Here is a 21666-nt window from a genome sequence, read left to right on the forward strand (position 1 = left end):
CTATATAGTTTAGGCCTTGATCCTGCAAATGACTCCACATGGCTGGACCCACTGTTCCTGCGCAGAGCCCTAAATGAGACACTTCACAGATGCAGTTAAAGGATCTGACCCTTGGTTCCAAAACCCTGACCTGGCCCTCCAAACAGGCACAGGAGTAGCTTCACTCAAGTAAGCAAAGTTATCCCCATGCACGTGTGGAAGATCAAGCCACATATACTAAGTACGCTGCATGTGCGTCTGTGTGTATATAGATCTAAGTTTATTAATTTTACTTAAGGGTTTGTTGTAAGTATTTTGTTTACATTTCCCTTCCAATATTTCTTTAGAAACTGTGATACCACATTTTTTTAAATAGACACACGTGACATCCCCTCCACACACACTAACAAAAGCCCCATACTTTTACAGGTCATAAGAAACATATAATTAAATTAACAGATGCATATTTCTGCCTTTTCTCCTATCTGTTTTCCTTGAACGCTATGCCAGATAGCAAATAAAAATCTGCATTTAAATAGAATATTTTTAATGTATGAAAGTGGGCAGCCCGAGGGTAAAAGGTATTGCATTCAGCTCTCCATAGTCACAAAATTGCATTCAAAATGTGACACTGCATTTTAAAAATTCATTGAATATTTTTGATTTGTCATTCTATTACTTTCATTTTATTGTAAAAAAAAAAAAAAAAAAAACCTTAGTCCAATAGTTTTTGTATCAAAGAATGTTAATAAAAATATTGTGATATGACATCGTTTTATCAGTTTAATTTTGAGAAAAGATTACATTCAATCAGATCTCATAAGTCACCATCTCTGATAATTCCTGCTATTATTCAGTGTGAAATTCAAGCAGTCTGAATTCATTAACATAAGTTGTTACAAATCTGCATTTTTAGACTTTGTCCTAAAACGCAGCAGTCCAAACTCAGTGACCTGAATCTAACAGCCTTTCATGTGAAGTGGCCTTGCTATGCAGCTTCTCCTAACCCCTTACTTCTTTTATGGGTCAGGATACAGACACTACTTGCACTCTTCACTACTGACTGGGTCATAGTGAGAGAAAATATGAGCTAATCAAGGATCAGCAGTGCTTGATCACATTTAGGATGTGACTGTGCAAATGCTAACTAACATAGGCCCTGATCCAGCAAAGCACTTAAGCATGTGCTTAATTATAGGTACGTTAGTAGTCCCATTTGAGGACATCAGAATTACTCCTGTTTAAAGTTAAGCATGGGATTAAATGCATGGCTGGATCGGGGCCATAGTGCCTACATGTGTGAATAATTTAATTCAAGTTAACGGGACCCCTCAGTACACTCATTAGTGTCTGCGGGATTTGGCCCTTAATTTTCTTCAAATTGCATAGGCCTCTAGCAATGAGCAGAAGAGTGAGACCATGTTAGCACCAAATGACATATGTTATAAAACAGGTGTCACATTATATTGGACAGACCACAGAAAGACAAAAATAAACCATTTTTGACACTGCATTATCAGGACAGCACCTCCAGGAAAAAACCTGTTGATTTCTAAATTATCAAAATGAGACGACATTAAAATGACACATGCACTAAAGGGCCCGGTCCTGCTCCCTTTGAACTCAATGGCAAAAATTCCCACAGAATTCAGTGGGGGCAGAATCAAGCCCTAATTTAGAAAAACTCCTCTAGTTTAATGAGGACCTTAACCCCTGCAATACAATCCTGGCTGGAACACTGAACAATTTAGTATCTTACAAAATACTCTGCACACCATTCATTCTAACGGTATGTCTACACTGCAATTAAAAACCCGTGGGTGGCCCATGCCAGCTGACTCAGGTTCACAGGGCTTGGACTAAGGGGCTGGTAATTGCAGTGTAGACATTCGGGATTGGGCTGCAGCCCAGGCTCTGGGATTCTCTCACCTTGCAGGGTCCCATAACCCAGGCTGCAGCCTGAGCCCAAATGTCTACACCGCAATTAAACAGCCCCTTACCCAAAGCCCCAGGAGCTCGACTCAGCAGGCATGGGCCAGCCGTGTGTGTCTAATCGGAGTGTAGACGTAAGGGGCCTGTCCTTTCTCCACTGTTTGATGGGGAGGTGTTCTCGCTAGCCTTTATCAGAGTAACCCTACTGCTGCCCACCCAGAGTGTTGCTTTGCACAGCAAGGAGAAGGCTCTCATTTAAAAAGCTCAAAGTTCATGAACCTAGATCTCCTGTGCAGGAAGTTACACCTAAGGACTGCCTTCTGAACATTTTCCATGGATCTAATCTGAGAATTGCCTTACCTACATTGTCATTTATGTCAGATAAGGGACTTGGTTGCAATATGGATACTCATTTTTCGAGAGTAGATGCACTCCTACAGAAAGTTAAACTCACTGGGCCTGATTCTGCTCTCATTCACCCTGATTTTACAAAAATGCAAACGCCATTAACTTGAACCTTCAACAGAATTGCTCTTGATGCAGCCGAAGAGAATCAAACCTGCACACAAAGATTGAGTGGTAATTATTTTATGTTATTAGGGAGCTGCAACCGTTGACATTTCTAGATGTCCAGGAGCATACTGGTGAGAGTTCAAACATTAAGGTCTAGTCCAGTGGTTCCCAAACTTTAACAGCCCGCGAACCCCTTTCTCTAAATTGTGAAATCTCGTGAACCCCCTTCTAAAAATGAATATTTCCAGGATTTTAAATTTAAATTTCCTCAGTGTGATGGATGCGCTTGCTTTGCTCTGCATAGCTCTTTGAAGTCCGGAACCTTTGGAGAAAGATAAAGTCTCAGGTCTGGTTCGGCATCAAGTCTGTTTCTGTATTTCGTTTTCAGATGTGCATACGAGGAAAACGCTTTCTCGCATAAGTATGTTGTTGAAAATGGTAACAAAACTGCAGCAGCTTTTTCTGCCAGAAGGGGATACTCGTTTCTTAAACTCAGCCAAAAGTTGATCAATGACAGATTTCTGAAACTCCTTCTCAGTTCGTAATCACAGGAGATCTCAATCAATTTCTCTTTTTCCTCAGTGTTCAATATCTGTGTTGAGAAAGTGGTATCATCAAAAGGGTTGCGAATCCAGTCATTATCGCCTGATATAGCTGGAAAGTAATCCCTGAATGTTGTGCAAAGTCCTTTTAGGTGTGCAGTTATATTGATTTTAGTGCACTGATCCAACTGAAGTTTATGTTCTGCCAGGAAGTCATGAAGATTACTGAAACACTTAGTTTGATTGTTTTCCAAACAACTTTCCCAGAACTGCAACTTCTTTATCATGGATTCAACTCGGTCTTGCACATTGAAAACTGTTATATTGAGACCTTGAAGAGATAAATTTAGGTCATTAATTCTTGAGAAAATATCTGCTAAATAAGCTAGGCTCTGGAGCCAGACATTATTTTCCATACAGCTGGCAAGGTGGAAAGGGTGGCTGTTGAAAAAAACTAGGATTTCCATTCTAAGCTCAAACAAGCGCACCAGGATTTTGCCCCGTGAGAGCCATCTAACTTCAGTGTGAGTCAACAGACAATCGTGTATACTACCCATTTCTTCACAAAGTACGTGAAATATTCTGGAATTTGTTGGCCGTGATTTTATGAAATTCACCATTTTCACTGCATTGTCCAGCACTTCCTTCAGTCCCTCAGGCATGCGTTTTGTTGCGAGGGCTTGTCTATGGATGCTGCAATGAGTCCAAGAGACTTTTGATGCAACCTTTTTTGTTCGAGCTACAAATCCAGTATACTTCCCTGTCATTGATGTGGCCCCATCAGTGCAAATGCCTAGGCAATGGGACCAATCTATTTCCTTTTCTTGAAAATATGCATTAGTCAGATTGAAGACTGCTGCTGGACCCCATTGACCGCCCCGGTCAACTGAGCTCCACTGAGCTTGTGCTGCAGGTCCCACTGACCGCTGGGGCTCGGGCTGCTGGCCCCAACTGCCCGGCCCCGCTCTCTCTGAGGCTTGGGGCTCCCAGCTCCGCCTGAGCGCCGGGGCTCGGGCTGCCAGCTGCCCCCGCTGACGGGGGCAGGGCTTGGGCTGCCGGCCCCAATTGCCCGGCCCCGCTCTCAAGTGGCTCGGGGCTGCCAGCTGCCCTGCTGACAGGGGCAGGGCTCGGGCTGCCGGCCCCAAGTGCCCGGCCCCGCTCTCCCTTGGACTCGGGGCTGCCAGCCTCACCGGAGCGCTGGGGCTCGGGCTGCCAGCTGCCCCGCTGACAGGGGCAGGGCTCGGGCTGCCGGCCCCAACTGCCCAGCCCCGCTCTCAAGGGGCTCGGGGTTGCCATCCCCGCCGGAGCGCTGGGGCTCGGGCTGCCAGCTTCCCCGCTGACGGGGGCAGGGCTTGGGCTTTTGGCCCCAACTGCCCGGCCCCGCTCTCCCTGGGGCTCGGGCTGCCAGCTCCCCCGCTGACGGGGGCAGGGCTTGGGCTGCCGGCCCCAACTGCTCGGCCCCATCTCAAGGGGCTCGGGGCTGCCAGCCCCGCCGGAGCGCTGGGGCTCGGGGCTGCCGGCTCCCCCGCTGACGGGGGCAGGGCTTGGGCTGCCAGCCCCAACTGCATGGCCCTGCTCTCCCTGGGGCTCTGGTTGTCTGCCCTGCAACCAGGTCCCACCTGCTGCCTCCAATGCCGGGGTCCTCTGGCCGCCATTACTGAATTTTTTCTTGCGAACCCCCTGTAACGTTCTGCGAACCCCCAGGGGTTCGCGAACCCCACTTTGGGAACCACTGGTCTAGTCTATACCAGAAAAGGTTTGCTGGTATAGCTATACCTACAAGCCCTTCTACTGTACACACAGCTGGTACTGGCAAAAATGTGCTTTTGCCAGTATAACGTACATCAGTTCCCTGAGCAAAATAAACTGTACTGGCAAAAACACTTTTATAGGTGTGTCTACACATGGTCTTTTGCCAGGATAAAAAAAGGTTGCAAAAAAGTCACACTCCTAACCGACATCATTATCCTGGCTAAAGTTTCTAGTGTAGACCTGGCCTAAAATTTTCCAGTCCCTGCAGAAAGCCAAACTCTGTGCAGTCATTGGCAATTAATTGTGCAAAGCTCAACCATATTGCCAGCCCCTGATAAACTCACTCCAAAATTCAGCCCTGAGGCCAATAGACTGTAATATTTTAATTTCCACCCTTTCCTTAACCTTCACAGATGAGATTTCTCTTATGTTTAAAGAGCGAACTGCCCAACAAGCTCTGCCTTCAGAAAACCTGAAAATAAGAACGAAATTCCAAATTGATGGATGTGAGTCATCAACACCAAATTTCCAAGTAAGCAGTTAGCTTTAAGAATATCCTGCCAAAAAAAAACAAAAAACCCCCAAACCAAGTAAAATTTAATAAAAAGCGCTCTGCAGGTGGCAGCCTCAGGTCCAGTCTACATCGTAAAATATAGAGTAACCAGCTCCCCTAACACAACATGGCCTGACCTTGTGTAGCTAAGAGTCTTTCAGAAGCATATAACCGAGGAATGTGATTTCATGGACTTCGCAGGGCTGTAGGAGGATTTGTTAACACAATTACAACATTTTCATTTAAACACATTAAACATAAAACCCACTGATCCCACCATGTAGGCTGCTTGATAAATAATTACAGGTATTAGCAACACCTACATAGTTAAAGTTGCCTAATACTTTCCATCATAAGCTCCTGTTTTCAGTTACTTATAACTCTGCCAAATTTTTAACCATTTGGGATATTTTCTATGTTGGCTCTCTGCCTCAGGCTGAATTTTATTTTTAAGTGTCAGCGAAAAGAAGTTAGCGGCTTCCAAGAAGGACGGGAAAGAGGTAGTTTTGCCAGACACAGAAACTGTTTTAACTATCTTCAAAGAGCTCTAGCACCTCCATGATTTGGAGAGCAGGCATTTGTCTGATGGGGCACAGTCCAAGAAGTCCCCCTGGCAAAGCCACCAAGATTTGAGAGTTAAAAGCCTCTGAAAATCATCACTTGCACATGTTCAGTAAAGCTTCTTCTCTCATCATTCCTTCTGCACTGAGCGCACCCCCAGACCCCACGGAGCCTCCTGTATGGTGAGCACAGAGCTAGAGCTCTGGACTGATGGCTGCCACAGCAGCAGCCACTGCTATTCCCTTATCCCCCCTGGAGTAGGGAGAGGCAGAGAATCAGGAAGACCATGAGTTGTAGTATCAGCTGTTCCGCTAACCGGTGTGCATTTCACAGCCCTTATCGAGCCACGCCTCATAGCCCAGCCTTAGGAAGCAGGCAGGCACTATTCATCCATTTTACCACGGAGAGCTGGGTTCTATCCCTAGCTCTGCCACAAACTCTCTAAGTGATGTCTGGAGAAACTATCTAAAGACCTTCATGCACGGAAGCTGAATTAAGGTTGCATGGGCAACTTAACTTTTGACATTTACTAACTTTTAAGTGCCTGATTTTGCAACCGTAATGTTCTTTTAACATAGTTTTTTTTTAAATTTAATTTAAAAAAATTAAATACAAAACAGCTCCAGAATCTCCACTGCATGCAACTGCACAGGAAGAGAGGTTGTCTTTCAAGCAGGCAAGTCCCAAGTCATAGGTCAAAAAGCAAACACCTGAAATTTCACCCAGAAACTGACAGGAAGCTATGATTCGGTTCTGGCTCCAGAACGTGTTAATCATATTAGGAACTACTGTTCTGTAACCAGACCTCCCAATCAGGTGTATTTTCTAACACACATGGGACCTATTACATATAAGCAGGGTTGTTCTCTCTTCACCTCATCTTCCTCCTTTACCTACTCAACTCTGACTCTAGCCACAGAAAAAGATTCGCACACCTCCATCTGATCAGAATCACATAACAGCTCACCTTACCGAGCCCCCCTCCCCACCCCGTTCCCCTGATCTTTCAGCAGACACACATTGAATGTTCACCTGAGAATTATAAGCAACACTCCCACACCAGAGCCAGTAACCTCTCCACCTCCAGGCTTCAGATCAACATTTCCACAACACCATCCATAGTCTGAAAAGCAGAAAGACTAAGGACACTCCCAAATCTAGGCCTTGATGGGGCGTCACACGAGTTTGTGCTTACGTTTCTCTTTGCAGGATCGAGGTTAAAGTGCGATCAAAAGGCTGCACTGAAAGTTAACGGACCTCTGGAAACATCTTCTAGAGAAGATGCGGTGGAGGAAGATGACAAGAATGGTGAAGACGGTAGCCTTCTCTTCTATAAAGCCTTAGATGGAGGCCAACAATAGGAACGAAGAACCTAGGAACACAGAGGGCATGTCTGAAACAAAAGATGGTCTGCACACAGAAGCAGCCTGATCCCATCCCTTCTTCTCCCACCAGCTTCCTCAAGACAATCTTATTCCCAACACAGTGATCACAACATTGTGGATGCTCCAACAAGGAAATGGATAATAAAAAGCTAGTAAGATAGGTAACTTAACACAATCAAGTTTGCAGTACCTATAGCACCTGAAACCACATATTCAAATCCCATCAAGGGCAACTCAGCCCTTTATTTCCACCACTCCTGAGGAACAGAAATCGAAGTTTCCTGTGTGTGTCTGCCTGGTGGGGAGGAATTTCTTCACAATGAAACTTTAATATCTGTGATCCAGCCTGCTCTACATGAATATTAAAGAGTCTATAGTGCTTTTGTTCATTTGTTTTTAAAGAGGATGGATTTGCCCAAAGGTACCTAGGAACAATTTCTTTTGCACTAAGCTGGATGACTGCTGACCCCTTTCCCCTCATTTAGATGAGGCTGTATTTCAATGCTGGAGCACACACATCGCTTCTGAAATGCTCTGGGATCCTTTACAACCTTTCACTATAGACATATGTAAAATATTATTAAATCATGTTAATTTAATGTCATGTTCAATTAGAAACAGGGATAAAAACCAAGAATATTTATCAAATGCATAACACAAAACCAAAAGAGATAGGACAAAAAACAAACAAACAAACACACTTCCAGCTAAACCAAGAAGGTATTACAAATAATGGAAGTATAGTACACCAGTACTTGACATTATCCCATAAACAGCAAATTGCACCTCAGCTGAAATAGATATGTAGCTGTTCCACTTAGCTTAATTTTTCAAGGAGTTACAGGTTACACCCATTCTGCTGGCAAAAATGAGCTGGTTTGGGCAAAACAATGTACTGCAAAACATGGACCGTAAATGAGGGAGGACACCATTGCAATAAATATTAAATTACAAATTCTGAAATGCAAATCAGATATTTCTCCTCTGAGACCTTGCTAGACGAAAACCACCCCTTATGCTAAATAATAGACAAAAACCATCCCCTACGCTAAATAGATCTGACCTGATTCCCCTCTCTCCTATACTGGTGTAACCAAATTGTCTCCTATGCAGTTACTTCTGCTGTACGCAGGTGTAGCTGAGACAACAATTAAGGCCTATCCATGAACATACTGAAAAACGAACTCTAAAACTGGACTAGGCAAAAGCTAGTATTTGAGATGGGAAGAGGCTGTTTATAAAACCAAAATAAAATGGTAAACGTATTGGTGCTAGCAAGCAATACATTGTTTTAACATGTTATGATACTTATAAATATATGAAGTTTAAATAAGCAGATGACAGAAAGTTCCTTTTCATCTACTGAATGTTTATTATTCTTCGCACATTAGCACTTTTCCCCTCTTACGTTATATCTTCTGCCATTTATAATTAATTTTAACAGCTTCTGCAACTTATCCCACAGGTTGTTGCTGTTTCTTTTAAACAGCATGCTGCTGAGAAATTGATTTGTTTGCTCCGTATGCCTACAGAAATCACATTATGAAATATGCATAAATGTCATATCCTGGGCTGCTTCTGAGGATTAGCAAAGAATAAAAGCTGGCTTTAAAAAACGAGACACACACACACACACCAAAGAAAAAGAAAAACTTAAAACTGAATCTCAGTTCAGATTATTGGCAAAAAGAACATTCCATACCTGGGTATCCAACATGCCCTCAGATACATGGCTCAGATTGCTACCTAACTGGTACCCCATCGCTGCTGTCTCTCCGGAGCAGTGGAACTCACAAGGCACACCAAGTATCGTGGGGGTCAGAATTTAACTCTTCACGATAAAGTGGGCCAAGACTGCCACTTCCATCAAGTATCAGATGAGGACAAAGGGGCATATGTTCCCTGACCCCCCTGTCAATATAGAAGGTTCACATCTGCCAAGTGTTGCAGATCTTGACTCCGTAGGAATTGTCTCCTGCCCAAGTATGCAAATCAGTCTGAGGATAGAAAACCCATGACCAAATCCCTATGAGGCTGCAGAGCACTACACAAATCCTAAGAGAGCGGGGAGGCCCGCAGATCATTTGCAGCCATGGAACAAACTAGTTCTGTAGCTATCCTGCCTACCTCCAGAACAGGAGCTGTGACATCCCAGTGCTAAACGAGCTAAACAACAGCCAAATAATTCAACTGCAGAGAGAATTTTCTGTCTACAAACCCTCACACACATTGGAGAGGACAATGGACCCATTCACATTTCCCCCAATTCACAAGGTAATAAGATACAGGGCAGAGCCCCACAAATCTCCCTGACTGAGCCTTCCCCATCTGTGTTCTGTCCTGCCAAAGCTCACCCCAGCAACCAGGCTGCAACAGTCTCAGCCCTGGTCTACACTACAGAGTTAGGTCGACCTAAGGCAGCTTACGTTGACCTAATTCCGTCAGCGTACACACTACAGCCTTGCTCCTGGTGATGGAAGTGCCCTATTATTACACTGACATCATAACTCCATCTCCATGAGAGGCACAGGGCTTATGTCGGTGTAGTTAGGGCGACACAGTGTCTGTCTAGATGTCTCCACGCTGGAGCCATGAAATTGACAAGAAAGCCTCACAGGTCGGGCTTTCACCCCGGGGCAGTGGGGGGGGGCTCCAGACTCCCAGCTGGGCGGCTGCCCGGGCTCCCCACTCCAAGCCAGGCTGCCCCCAGGCTCCCGGCTCCCCACTCTCAGCTGGGCTGCTGCCCGCTGCCTCTCCGCTCTAAGCCAGGCTGCCCCCCGCAGTCCTAGCCACCCATTCTGAGCTGGGCTGCTGCCCTGGATCCCCACACCCAGCTTCCCACTCCCCACTGGGATCCCGGAAGCCACCTTGACTCCGGGAGGGGAGCTGAGAGCCCGGTCAATTGCCATGCTCTTGGCAGGGAGCCGAGAACCCAGGGGGGCAGCCAGGTTCCCCGCAGGGAGCCAAGAGCCTGGGGGGGCAGCTGCATGGAGCTGAGAACCTGGGCTCTCAGCCCCAGCACTCCCCGCCCCCGTTAAGTCAGTGAAAGTGCTCCTGGTGAGGATGCGCACCACCAGCAGAAGGAGTGTAGCGTGGATGTGAACCACCACAGTAACTGCAGTGACTGTAAGTCAACCTAACGTAAGTCGACTTAAGTTTTTAGTGTAGACACGCCGAGTGATGTCCACATGGGGAAGGCAGAGCGGCAGACAGGTGGAGGCCCTGTGAGGGAGCAGGAAACACTTGCCTATTCCTACTAGACTTGGACTTGAAACCAGTGAAGAGCTCCTCTAGTGTAATGGCCCTATATATTGCTCAGGTTCTGGGCCTAAGGATTTAGGCCTGTTCTTACAGAGGTACTAAAGTAGCAGACACTTTCTATTATTATTTTACTCCTCCTATCAGAGGTTTAATATTTAACTTTTGATTACTCCACTTTTGCAGACACCTCCAGCTGCTTATGGATATGGAAATCCAAACAGATTACAATGTGTTTACTGTTTTAACTGCATTGTACATGGTATTAATGCATTTTTCAAACAGTTATTGTTTCATACATACCTATAGATAATTTACAAATATAATAGGATCTATTTCAGTAAAATATCATACACCACACACCGGCGCTCTGCCTTGCACAGCCGTAATCAGGTTGGAAATGCAGATGGAGGAAGACGAGACTGAGATTCTTTAGGTTGTACCCTTCCCTTGTAAAGAGCATAATACATCTTAAAATCCACACAGTAGGACAAAGTTATTATAGAATGGACAGGCAGCACCTGCTATATTTAAGCTCGCACAACAGCTTTGGTATAAAATAGAGTGGAACACCATCTGATACAATACAAAATGAACTGTGATACAGGCTAATGGAGTACAATGCTGTGCACGGCAACAGAAAAAGCTTCTCAAAAACTGCAAATTAGTTCCTACTCAATGGGATCAGAGTGAGATCATTCTTTGAGACGAGTCCCATTGACTCAGTTCAAGCAGCAGCATGCTATGCATATGTTTAATAGATGTAATGGTAGACTGAGATGGAAGGCATTTTTCCCATGTTATTTTCCATTGCAAAACATATTGAATTACAAGTTCTGAAATGCAAACAAGGTATCTTTTCTCTGAGACCTTGTTAGACACATCACTCTCCCATATTATTATAGAGAGCTGTCAAAATAGCCCGATGGGAGAGCTCTTCCATAAGCTTGCATAAGTATAACTATCATAGTATCAACTGCATTCCATTAACAGCTACACAGTCATTTTGCATAATAAAAGTAAAGGCTCTTTATTTGTGATCTACTTATTTATGGCCATCTAACCAAGAAGCACTTATTTTTCCCTGATGCCTTTGTTAAAATTACAAGATAATTTGGAGTAGTTGCAAATATTAATGACTGATGACAAAATGCCTAAGGAAATCGGAGGCGGCTGTGACCTAGCGCTATTGACACAGTAATAACTCCTGTTCCTGAAGGAGTAAGCAAACTAACTCAAAGAATGATTATTTTTAATTTATGTCATCATAGAAAGTACTGAAATTGGGAATGCTGGAAATTCTGTGCAATGATTATGAAATTATATTTCTTCTCTTTTTTGGCTGTCTATAAGGTACTCAAGACTAGGCAAGGTTTTTCGGGAGGTGAAATTTTTCACAGCCCTGAGCAACGTAGGTAGGTCAATTTAATTTTTACGTGTAGACCAGGCCTCAGTGCCCTTGCAATGAAGCAGCCGCTGATCTTGGAATCCTCACTCAGGCTAATCGCCCACTGATCACCAGCATCTGCAGGTCCCTGAATCAGAAAGGCACATATAACAGACAGAATGAAGGCAGAGAATGGGAATGGGAGATTTTTCTCCCTTTTAACAAAGATGTACAGTAGTTGATCAGAGTGAAGATGTTAAATCCCCTAAACAACAAAGAACCCAGCTCCTCCAGATAGCTATTCCAGCCTTACATAGAAAGAGAAAAAGAGAAATGGAGTGGTTGGATGTAAAGTTTTTTAAAGGTTACAGAGTTTTTCCCAAAAAAAGTTGCTCAAAAATCTTGTTGCCATTAACTGGATACAGATCATGAGTAAGGCTACGAGTTTGTCACGGAGGTCATGGATTTCATGACTTTCCGGGACCTCCGTGACTTCTGCAGCGGTTGGTGCGCCTGGCCCGGGGGCCACCTGAGCAACTCAGGGAGCCCCGGGACCAGTTGCGCCGGCCGCGGCTGGGGCAGTCTCGGGCCACCTTGCCCCCTTCCCCCAGCAGCAGCAGCAGGAGTTTCGGTGTGGGAGGGAATTGGGGTACAGGAGGGGGTGAGAGCTCTGGGCAGGGCTTACCTCGGGGGGTTCCTCGGAAGTGGCGACATCCCTTGGCTCCTAGGCAGAGGGGCCAGGGGGCTCTGCGCGCTGCCTCCACCTGCCAGCACAGCCCCTGCAGTTCCCATTGGCCATGGTTCCCGGCCAATGGGAGCTGTGGAGCCGGCACTCAGGGCAGAGACAGCGTGCAGAGCCCCCTGGCCACACCTCCGCGTAGGAGCGGAGGGAGGGGGATGTCACTTCCAGGCAGGCACAGAGCCAGGTAGGGAGTCTGCCAGCCCTGCCATCACCCACAGCGCCTCCCGGGCTGCCCCTCTTCCCCCCGTCCCACCCCCCACCCCCACCCCGATTTAGTTGGGTATGGAAAGTAAAAGTCATGGACAGGTCACGGGCCGTGAATTTCTGTTTACTGCTTGTGACCTGTCCATTACTTTTACTAAAAATCCCCATGACTAAATCGTAGCCTTAATCATGGGAAAACTCAAGAGGCAGCAAACCCTAAAATGTAACCAATAAGAGGCCTGGTGATAACATTTATTTTTTGCCACTATAAAAGATTTTTCTCTGTAGTAGTTTACTTTTTTTTTTTTAAATTATTACTCCTTGATGGACATGATACTATTAATTTAATTTCAACTTGCATTTCATATTAGTACAATCTACACTAAGTTATCTCTATGGCAGTAGCAAAATCACTTTATAGTGAGCTATATCATTTCAGAGTTAATTACATGTATTTTGGCTTTGATAAATGAAAATACCAGACGAGATTAACCGAAGGATAATCAATATGATCCAGCTATTAGACATCCTGATGAGCTACCCAGAGTACAGGGACAACCTATGGTAATCAACTAATTGAAGAATATGTACTAAAAAAAAATTAGGAAATCCAGACTTCAGTTTTAAAAATACCCCAATAAAACTCACCAGGAAAAATGCTCTCACAAAACCATGCAGGTCTTGCAGCTTGAGAGACTTTTCTTTTTTTAATAAACAGAAATGTTGCTTCATTGGCTTAAAACCAATTACTGTGATAAAACACTGAAAAGCAAAATGAATTTGGCTGGTGAATTCTGAAGAGTGTTTCTTATTTACATCTACCCAAACTCCTTTAATTGTATTTTTCTAATGCCTTCCGATTTCTGGAACTGCCAGAGATTGTTAAATAGTTTCATTTAAAACACTCTATTTATCTTGGTTTAGTCACACACCAGATCAAATTAAGCAGTCAAATACTAGAACAAATTAACCCTTTCCATGTCTTTCCATGAAACCAATGGGAGGATGGGGGGAGAAGGGGAGGGAAAGCAGTGATGCTGTGTCATCGCCAAGCAAATGTCAGTTAGCTTTACATTTCCAAAGAGGTGTGCAAGAGTACATGGAGTAAACAATAAGTACAAAGCTAAAGTGTTACCAAATGTTTTGAAAAATATGAATTGCACTCTGGAATTCCATAAATCTATGGTATGTAAGTACTATTAGCATAAATGCAGACAACGGTTAATCTACCTTAACCCTGATTAATGGTTGCAGTTGCCCATTAATACTAGGCATTTTAACTTACTACTGAAATTGATTAGTCAGTTAAGAATTCAATCCTAATGTTCAATAAAATTGCACTTTCTTTGCAAATGCACTATGAAATGAGGTGATGCATTTAACAGCACTCACATATATTACACTGCACGTAGCATAAAGATGAAATGTGCAGTGTAATCGGCACTGCTTGAACTATTTCATACACACCTGTAGTTGTAATGAGTGGTGGGGTAGTGGTAGTTCTAAACACTTAATTCTCTTGGAAATAAAAATGTTTCCCTGAACTTCCACAGTACATGTAAATACTGTAGAGAACTGAAATCTAAAGTTAAATTGGCATGTAACACAGATGTGGGGGTGGAGGGCGGATGGTGAATCTTAGATGAGGGAGTGGGTTGGTACAGAGCAGGGAAAGCCACATGGACAAGGGCAACAGCTATCGTTCACATGGGACATTTTACTGGAAACTCTGAATAACTCCATTGCTGCACAGCCATGAAGCTGTACAACAGTGGCCTGGAAATCAACTGCCACTGCATGACTCACTTCCTTGAAGAGGCATAAATGAAGAAGCTCAGCATCTAGATCCCATGGGTCAGAGAGAGCCTTGACACAGCTGTGAGTCAGACAAGAGGAAAGGGACCAAGCCTGGCTAGCCATTGGGGAGAGAGTGGGGGGGAGGTAAAGCCTGTCTGGAGCAGGTTGGAATAGAGTGAGCTGACCATGAGGGAAAGTTCAAGGTGATTCATGCCCAGAGGGAGTAAGGGTGTAGGGGTGGGCAGGAAGTGACTGGCAGGGGGTCCTTTTGGAGGGGGTTTTCTGAGGCAGACTGAATAACCGACCCCTGACTCTCTCCCAAATGCAGAGCTGCACTTTTTCCTTTTTCTAAAATCTGTAATTTATTAATTTTAAAGAATTATCCTAGGGTAAAATATAGAAACCACCCTCATCTCATTCCATCAAAAACCAAAACCACAAACCAAAACCTCTTGATGATAGTCAAACACCAAGAGGAAAATGTCAGTTTACTGTAACACTTTTTTTCTTAAAACATAATCAGAAGTTACAATATTTCACATGACATTATAGTGGTATTGTACTGCTCACAGCATGGTAGTTACAGGTCTGTCTAAGTTTCCATTATAACCCTCTCTTTCCAGGAGGGCAATTGCACCATGGACGCTTACAATACTTAAGGCTAGAACTTTGCACGCAAACACCAAGCCCAGGGCTGGCCTCAAGGTTGGAGATTCTCCAGGGTACACATGCAAAAGGTGGCATTTCTGGAGTTAGAGGTGAATATTTACAGTCAAAGGTTGGGATGAGAGGCAAGTTCCACCTCACTCAGGCTTGGCTGACAATCTGAGACAACAGGAATGAAGGTTGGCTTTTTTTCCAATCCTCAGATGTTAAATGAGTCTTTGAAAATACGACAACAAAATCCTTCATCATAAGAAAAATTCACTTTAAAAACTGCCATAAATTAATCTTACACGAAGGAGAGTCTAAATAGAGAAAGACTATGCAGATCCTCTCAGGGCACAGTTTACCAAGGGCCTGCCTTGCTAGCCCCTAAAGCAATCAACACATTACATCTTTTAGGTCATAGCCAAGTCATGCAAATGCAAAAAGGACACCATGAAAGGGCTGGCCTTTCAGCTTCAAGCAGCAAAGACTCATGCTTTTAGATACAGAGATCCTGCTTTCAAACCTAACAGCTGACCCTACAATGGACGTTGTTATAGCAGCATTTTGCTGTTTGCTATTCTATAACAAAGTAGCTTTTATGTCCTTAAGGGCATGATCCAGCAACTCTCTGCACCCAGGACTCTCAATGGACTTAAACAGTAGGTTCTGCATGTGCAAGGAATGCAGGACTGGAACCTAAAGGAAGACACTGGTAGGTATTTTGCTGATATTTTTAAGCACGTGGATAAGGCATGAAGATTGGAGTAAAGAAGCTAGGATGACCCCTCTGTGATGGCAATGCTCATTTAAAATATTCCAAAGTTAGGCCTTATGGTGCTCCTTGTGATTTTCAAAACTCTGTATCTATTTGACTTAGTCACAGGAATTACAGGCTACAGAATAAAGATAGTTTTAAATTCTATGCAGTGCTTCCATATTCTCATGAACGTTCACAATTGCTCTCTTGTGAGCCACATCACCACCATTTACAGACTACTGCGTAAAACAGCAGCAGTCCACAAAGCTCCCTGGTTATATCTTGACAGGGTGGTCCACGTAAGTGGATCCAGGTCCCAGAAGTGTTATAGGGACCAGGGACATTTACAATCCTTGCTCTGCTTTCTACTTACTTCTGAAATCTCTGTACTAAATCTGGGGCTGAAAAAAAGATTTCATGTTAAAAGGTAACTTACAAAAAAATTTCCATATATGCCTTTTTAATTGTTTCATTATGGCCTTATAAAAGGCCTGAATACTTTTTACCCCTTCAAAGTTATTCTTCTCCTGATTATTTTCACATTGTAATACCAGGTCTTCTTGAGGAAAACAGAATGGTGTGATGGACAGGGCACTAGCCAGAGGTGCCTGAATTCTATACTCAGCACTGCCACTGACCTGCTGTGCGACCCAGAACAAGTCATTTAATTTCCCTCTCCCTCTCCCCACCCCCTGTAAAATGGGGATAATGATACTTCCTTTCCTTTGTAAAATGCTTGGAGATTTACAAATGAAAAGCACCTATAAGCATTATTCAATTATTATCCTTGTTATCCTATTTTATAAACTCCTGACAAACATACATTCGGGAGAAAAGTTCTCTTTGTGTTTGCCTAGATTAGTAGAGTGGTCAAGGTTAGCTACCACATTAAAGTCAGCCCTAAAGCTAATCTGCATCTAACCTGAGGGAAAGATCTTGGTTAGGTTGGGGTCAGCCAACACATGTTATCTAATGCCTAATCTCACCCTCATCTCTTAATTTAGACAAACCCTGTGTTAGCTTTGAACACCCTGGCCCTTCAGCTAAGGTCTTAGAAAGCTCCCATTCTAGTTCTCCCATTCCAGCAAAGATAGGGGAGACAAGAACTAATACTCCTGATATATCTAAGGTGAGAGACAAATAGGAACAAATCTTTCACGGCTGCCTTTACACACTCCAAAGACCAGGTCACCTCCGTAAAACCCATCCTCTCACAGCCCTTGCTACTGCCAGTCTGCATGTCCCTCACATCACTATACCTTGCGGAGTCGATTCTTCTTTAGGGGGCACTCGGCCTCTTTAATTGACAGGAGGCCCTGGCACCTGTGGGGTGGATTCAGCATATTGCAACAGTGAGACAGGAAGATTAATGCCAGCAGGGGCAGAACACTTAGAGCTCTGTTATGTTGGGTAGACGGGTGGATTCGTTCTCTTCTCTGTATCTCCTTTGAGCCATATCACCACCTGTCCAACACTGCAGATTTCAGACGGAGTGAGTCAAGGCTCCCTGAGGCTCACCCCCGCCCTCCTTTATGTGCTACTGATGGCAGCAAAGGGGCCTTATAAACCAGTGACTAAGTAAAACATTTCAAAGGGAGAATAAATCACCCGTTATTATATTGCTGGAAAAAATATTACCAAAAGGAGCCAAAGGAAACTCAAGCACATCACCCGCCCCGAGAGTATTAAGCTTTTCAGAGTAAATTCACAGCTATATAGGCAGGACATTCTTTCCAGATTTCATGCCATTGTGCCTATGGTACTTGCTTGTTTTTAAATCAACTGGGTGCTCAAACTATATACATAGATGGTGTGTGTGTGACAACACTCGTTCTCCTAAGCATTTATTTGGCAGGCAGTATGGAAAACGTTGGCATCCCAAGGGTTAAACTGACAACTCAAAGTGAAATTAACTCCTCGTGATTTGCAAGGTTACAACAAATATGCACATATTTTTTTAAAAGATGTAGGAAGACACTAGCCAGAGTGTCGTGTTACGGACTTCAATGCAAGAGACATCCAGGTTAGAACATGACCTTTGAAATCTGCATCTCTGGCCAGCACAAGTAAATCACACTGCAGGACTGGGAGTCATTGGCCTGTCTTTCTGCAGATCCTTTTGTTCTACTGATGTCCACTTTCTCAGAGTCTGACTACAGATGTTCACATGACGACAGAGAGGGGAACTGATCACAGAACGCAATGATGCCAAAGGCCCTTGATTGCTTTTATTCTAGTGCTTCTGTGCATCCATATAACATAGCCCATTTAGGTCCCTATTGCTCTTAATTAAGCCTTACTCGGCTGGAGCTTAATCCTGCCTCCAGCACTGAATACTTTGATAATAAGGATTTGAGGGAGAAAAATGACTCCATAGCTCAACTCAAGCCCCTCACAAGTTTGAGGCGGGCAATGAAGCACTTAAAAAATAAAAATAATGGGAGCATGTGAGGCGCGAGCCTAAAACAGCTGCAGTCCTGGCAGCGGCGGCTCCAGGAACCAGCGCTCCAAGTGCGTGCCTGGGGCGGCAAGCCGCGGGGGGCACCCTGCCGATCCCTGCGAGGGCGGCAGTCAGGCAGCCTTCGGCGGCATGCCTGCAGGAGGTCCGCCGGTCCCGCGGATTCAGCGGCAATTCGGCTGCGGGTACGCCAAATCCGCGGGACCGGGAACCTCCCGCAGGCATGCCGCCGCAGGCAGCCTGCCTACCGTGCTTGGGGCGGCAAAAAAGCTAGAGCCGCCCCTGAGTCCTGGGGCTCTTCCTGGCTCCATCTTGGCTCTGTCACCACGGTTCAAACTGCACCATGTTCAAATGAACTAGTCTGTGTATTTCCAGCCATGTGCTACCACTATTACTATGCAACCAAACAGAAGTTGCCTGTGTTCATATGGTCTACTGCACACATGTAATAATTACGGTGATACTTAGCACTAATACAGTGCTATTGTCTGCAAAGCTCTTTACAACCATTAATGTAGGTCAGGCTACCCCAGAAGTATTAACACATGGGGAAAATGACTATTTTTAAAAGTGGAGTATATTTTTGTCATAACAGCTACATATATTTTCCAAAGGTGCAGTTTGATTTCATTCATTATTCATCAGAAACAATAAGAATGAATGTGCTCTGTAAGAAATTCTTCCTTATTCAGCAAAAAACTTGAGAAGAGGTGGTTATTCACCCATACCTGGAAGTTCTTTGAGATGTGTGGTCCCTATTTGTATTCCAAATGCAGGTGCTCATGCGTGTCATGCGCCAAGTTTTCAGCAGCCGTGTCCATTGACCTGTGCAGCCCTCCTACATCACCATGTGCTCCAGGCAAGGTTAGAAGAGACATGCGAGGTGACACGACCTCAGTCTCCTTCTACCCAGTTTCCTTCGTACCACTGCATGTAGAGAGTCCTCAGCAGAGGGGACGGTGGGCGGGTACTGGAATACAAATAGGGACCACACACAGGGGTGCTGGAACAATTTGTTTAGTGGGGATACTGACAGCCATTGAACCAAACTGTAAACCCTGTATATATGATGGAAACCACTTCAAGCCAGGGGGTGCAGCAGCACCCCCAACACCTTTAATTCAAACACCTATGACTACACATCTCAAAGAACCTCCAGTTACAGGGGAGTAACCTCCTCTTCTTCTTTGAGTGATGGTCCCTATCTGTATTCCAAATGCAGGTGAGTATGGACCAGTGATCAGCTTGGAGATGGGTGCGAGGACGTGATAGGTAAGGCCTACTTTAGGACTGCCCACCCCATGGTCATGTCCGTGGCTGCCCACTAGTCGATACCGTAGCATGCGGTGAAGGTGTGGATGGAACGCCAGGTCGCCACAAGTCAGCTCTCGTGCCAGAGGACATCCGTCAGGGAGGCTGAGGTGATCGTGTGCGCCTGCGTGGAGTGGGCTGTAATCCTGGCGGGCGGTGTGACCCTGGAGTGCACACAGCATTCCACAATGCACTCAGAAATCCATTTGGATATGTGCTGCGAGGAGCGGGCCTCTCCCGTTGACTGTTCTGCAATGGCCACAAAGAGGCTTGGGAAGGCATGGGTCCTGTCCCAGTAGAAGGCTAGTGCCCTGCGAACGTCCAGGGAGTGCAGTATCCTATCCACGGAGTGTCATGCAGCTTAGGATGGAAGACCGGGAGATGGATGAACTGGTTAAGATGGAACTCAGAGAGGACTTTTGGGAGGAATTTAGGGTGAAGGCACAAGGAGTCTTTGTGAAAGACCGTATACGGTGGGTCAGCCATCATGGCCACTAGTTCGCTGACCCTCCAGGCAGAAGTGATGGCCACAAGGAAGAGGACCTTCATGGATAGGTGAGTGAGGGAACTTGTGGCCAGTGGTTCAAAGGGAGGCCGGTGAAGGCAGACAACACAAGGTTGAGGTCCATGGGAGGGGATGGGGTAAGGACTTGTGGGAAGCACTTTGTCAGGTCCCTCAGAAACTGGGCAGTAGTAGGGTGGATAAATAGCCCCCCAGTGGACAGACGGTCGGTAAGTGCCGCAGATCAAACTGAGTGTGAGACCTGAGTTCTTGAGCTCCAGGAGGTAGTCTAGGCACAGAAACAGCCAGGAGGGGGAGAGGTGGTGGCATTGCACCCAGGTGAAGCGCTTCCATGGTGCTGCATAGCACACCCTCGTGGATTCCCATCTATTGTGTGTACGTATACGGTGGACAGGCGACAAACAGGTGTTATCTACACGCAAGCCCCATCCAAAAACCAGGCCATCAGTTGGAGCGGGCCTAGGTTGGGGTGGTGAATCCTGCCGTAGTCTTGGATGATTAGGTTCGACAGAGTGGGGAGGCTGATCAGCCGGTGCACAGACAGTCTGAGTAGATCAGGAAACCAGAGCTGCCAAGGCCAGCGTGGGAGTATCAGGACGACTGTGGCTTGGTCTCGGCGGATCTTGCGGAGGACCCAGGGAAGAAGGGGGATGCGAGGAAAGGCGTACCGGAGGCCACCGCACCATGGAAGAAGAAGGTCATCGCCCTTGGAGTCCTGACCCCCCGGGAGCAGTAGAGGAGGAATTTGCGGTTCACCCATGTGGTGAAGAAATCCCAAAGGGGGGTGCCCCAGACCCGACAGATGGAGCGGAGAGTGGGTCACGGAGTTCCCACTCGTGGCTGAGGTACCAGGTCCAGCTGAGTAAATCCGTCAGGGAGTTCTGCATCCCCGGAAGGTATGGGCATGATGCTGTGGCAGATACACCAGTTACAGAGGCAGATAGTCTCCATGCAGAGCGACCGGGCTCTGGTGCTGCCCCGTCTGTTTATCTATGCCACTCCTCAGCAGCCCTGCAATTCTGCATTTCAAACTACCAAGCCCTGCTGGCGAAGTATGATTTTAATAATTATGCCAAGCTGGCAGAGTTCTTGGAGGATATCCCACAGAAGAAACGTCAATGGTTCCAGTCCCTGCTGGAGGAAGGCCACCTGGTGGCCAATGCCAGCTTCCAAGCTACAGTGGATGTAGCAGACACGTCCTCCTGCTCCCTGGCCATGGGAGTGGTGATGAGGCGGGAGGCGTGCCTCCAATCATCTGGTTTTCCCAAGGAGGTCCAATCCACTAGGCCAATGCTCAAACTACTGAGCTATCCCTCCCCACAAGCCAGGCCAACCACACACAGCTCCAGTATGTTGATGTG

General features: G+C 45.5%; 1 protein-coding gene across 1 annotated transcript in view; it reads right to left on the reverse strand.

The window, feature by feature from the left end:
• Positions 1–7198, reverse strand: part of CTBP2 (C-terminal binding protein 2) — a 178250-nt gene extending 171052 nt beyond the window's left edge. The window contains exon 1 of the mRNA XM_024210656.3: positions 7028–7198. The gene's annotated coding sequence lies outside the window, so the exon portion shown is untranslated. The remainder of the gene's footprint in view (positions 1–7027) is intronic.
• Positions 7199–21666: the final 14468 nt, after the last annotated feature.

This window comes from Terrapene carolina, unplaced genomic scaffold (assembly GCF_002925995.2).
Source record: "Terrapene carolina triunguis isolate 2854851 unplaced genomic scaffold, T_m_triunguis-2.0 Scaffold95, whole genome shotgun sequence".
NCBI lineage: Eukaryota > Metazoa > Chordata > Testudines > Emydidae > Terrapene > Terrapene triunguis.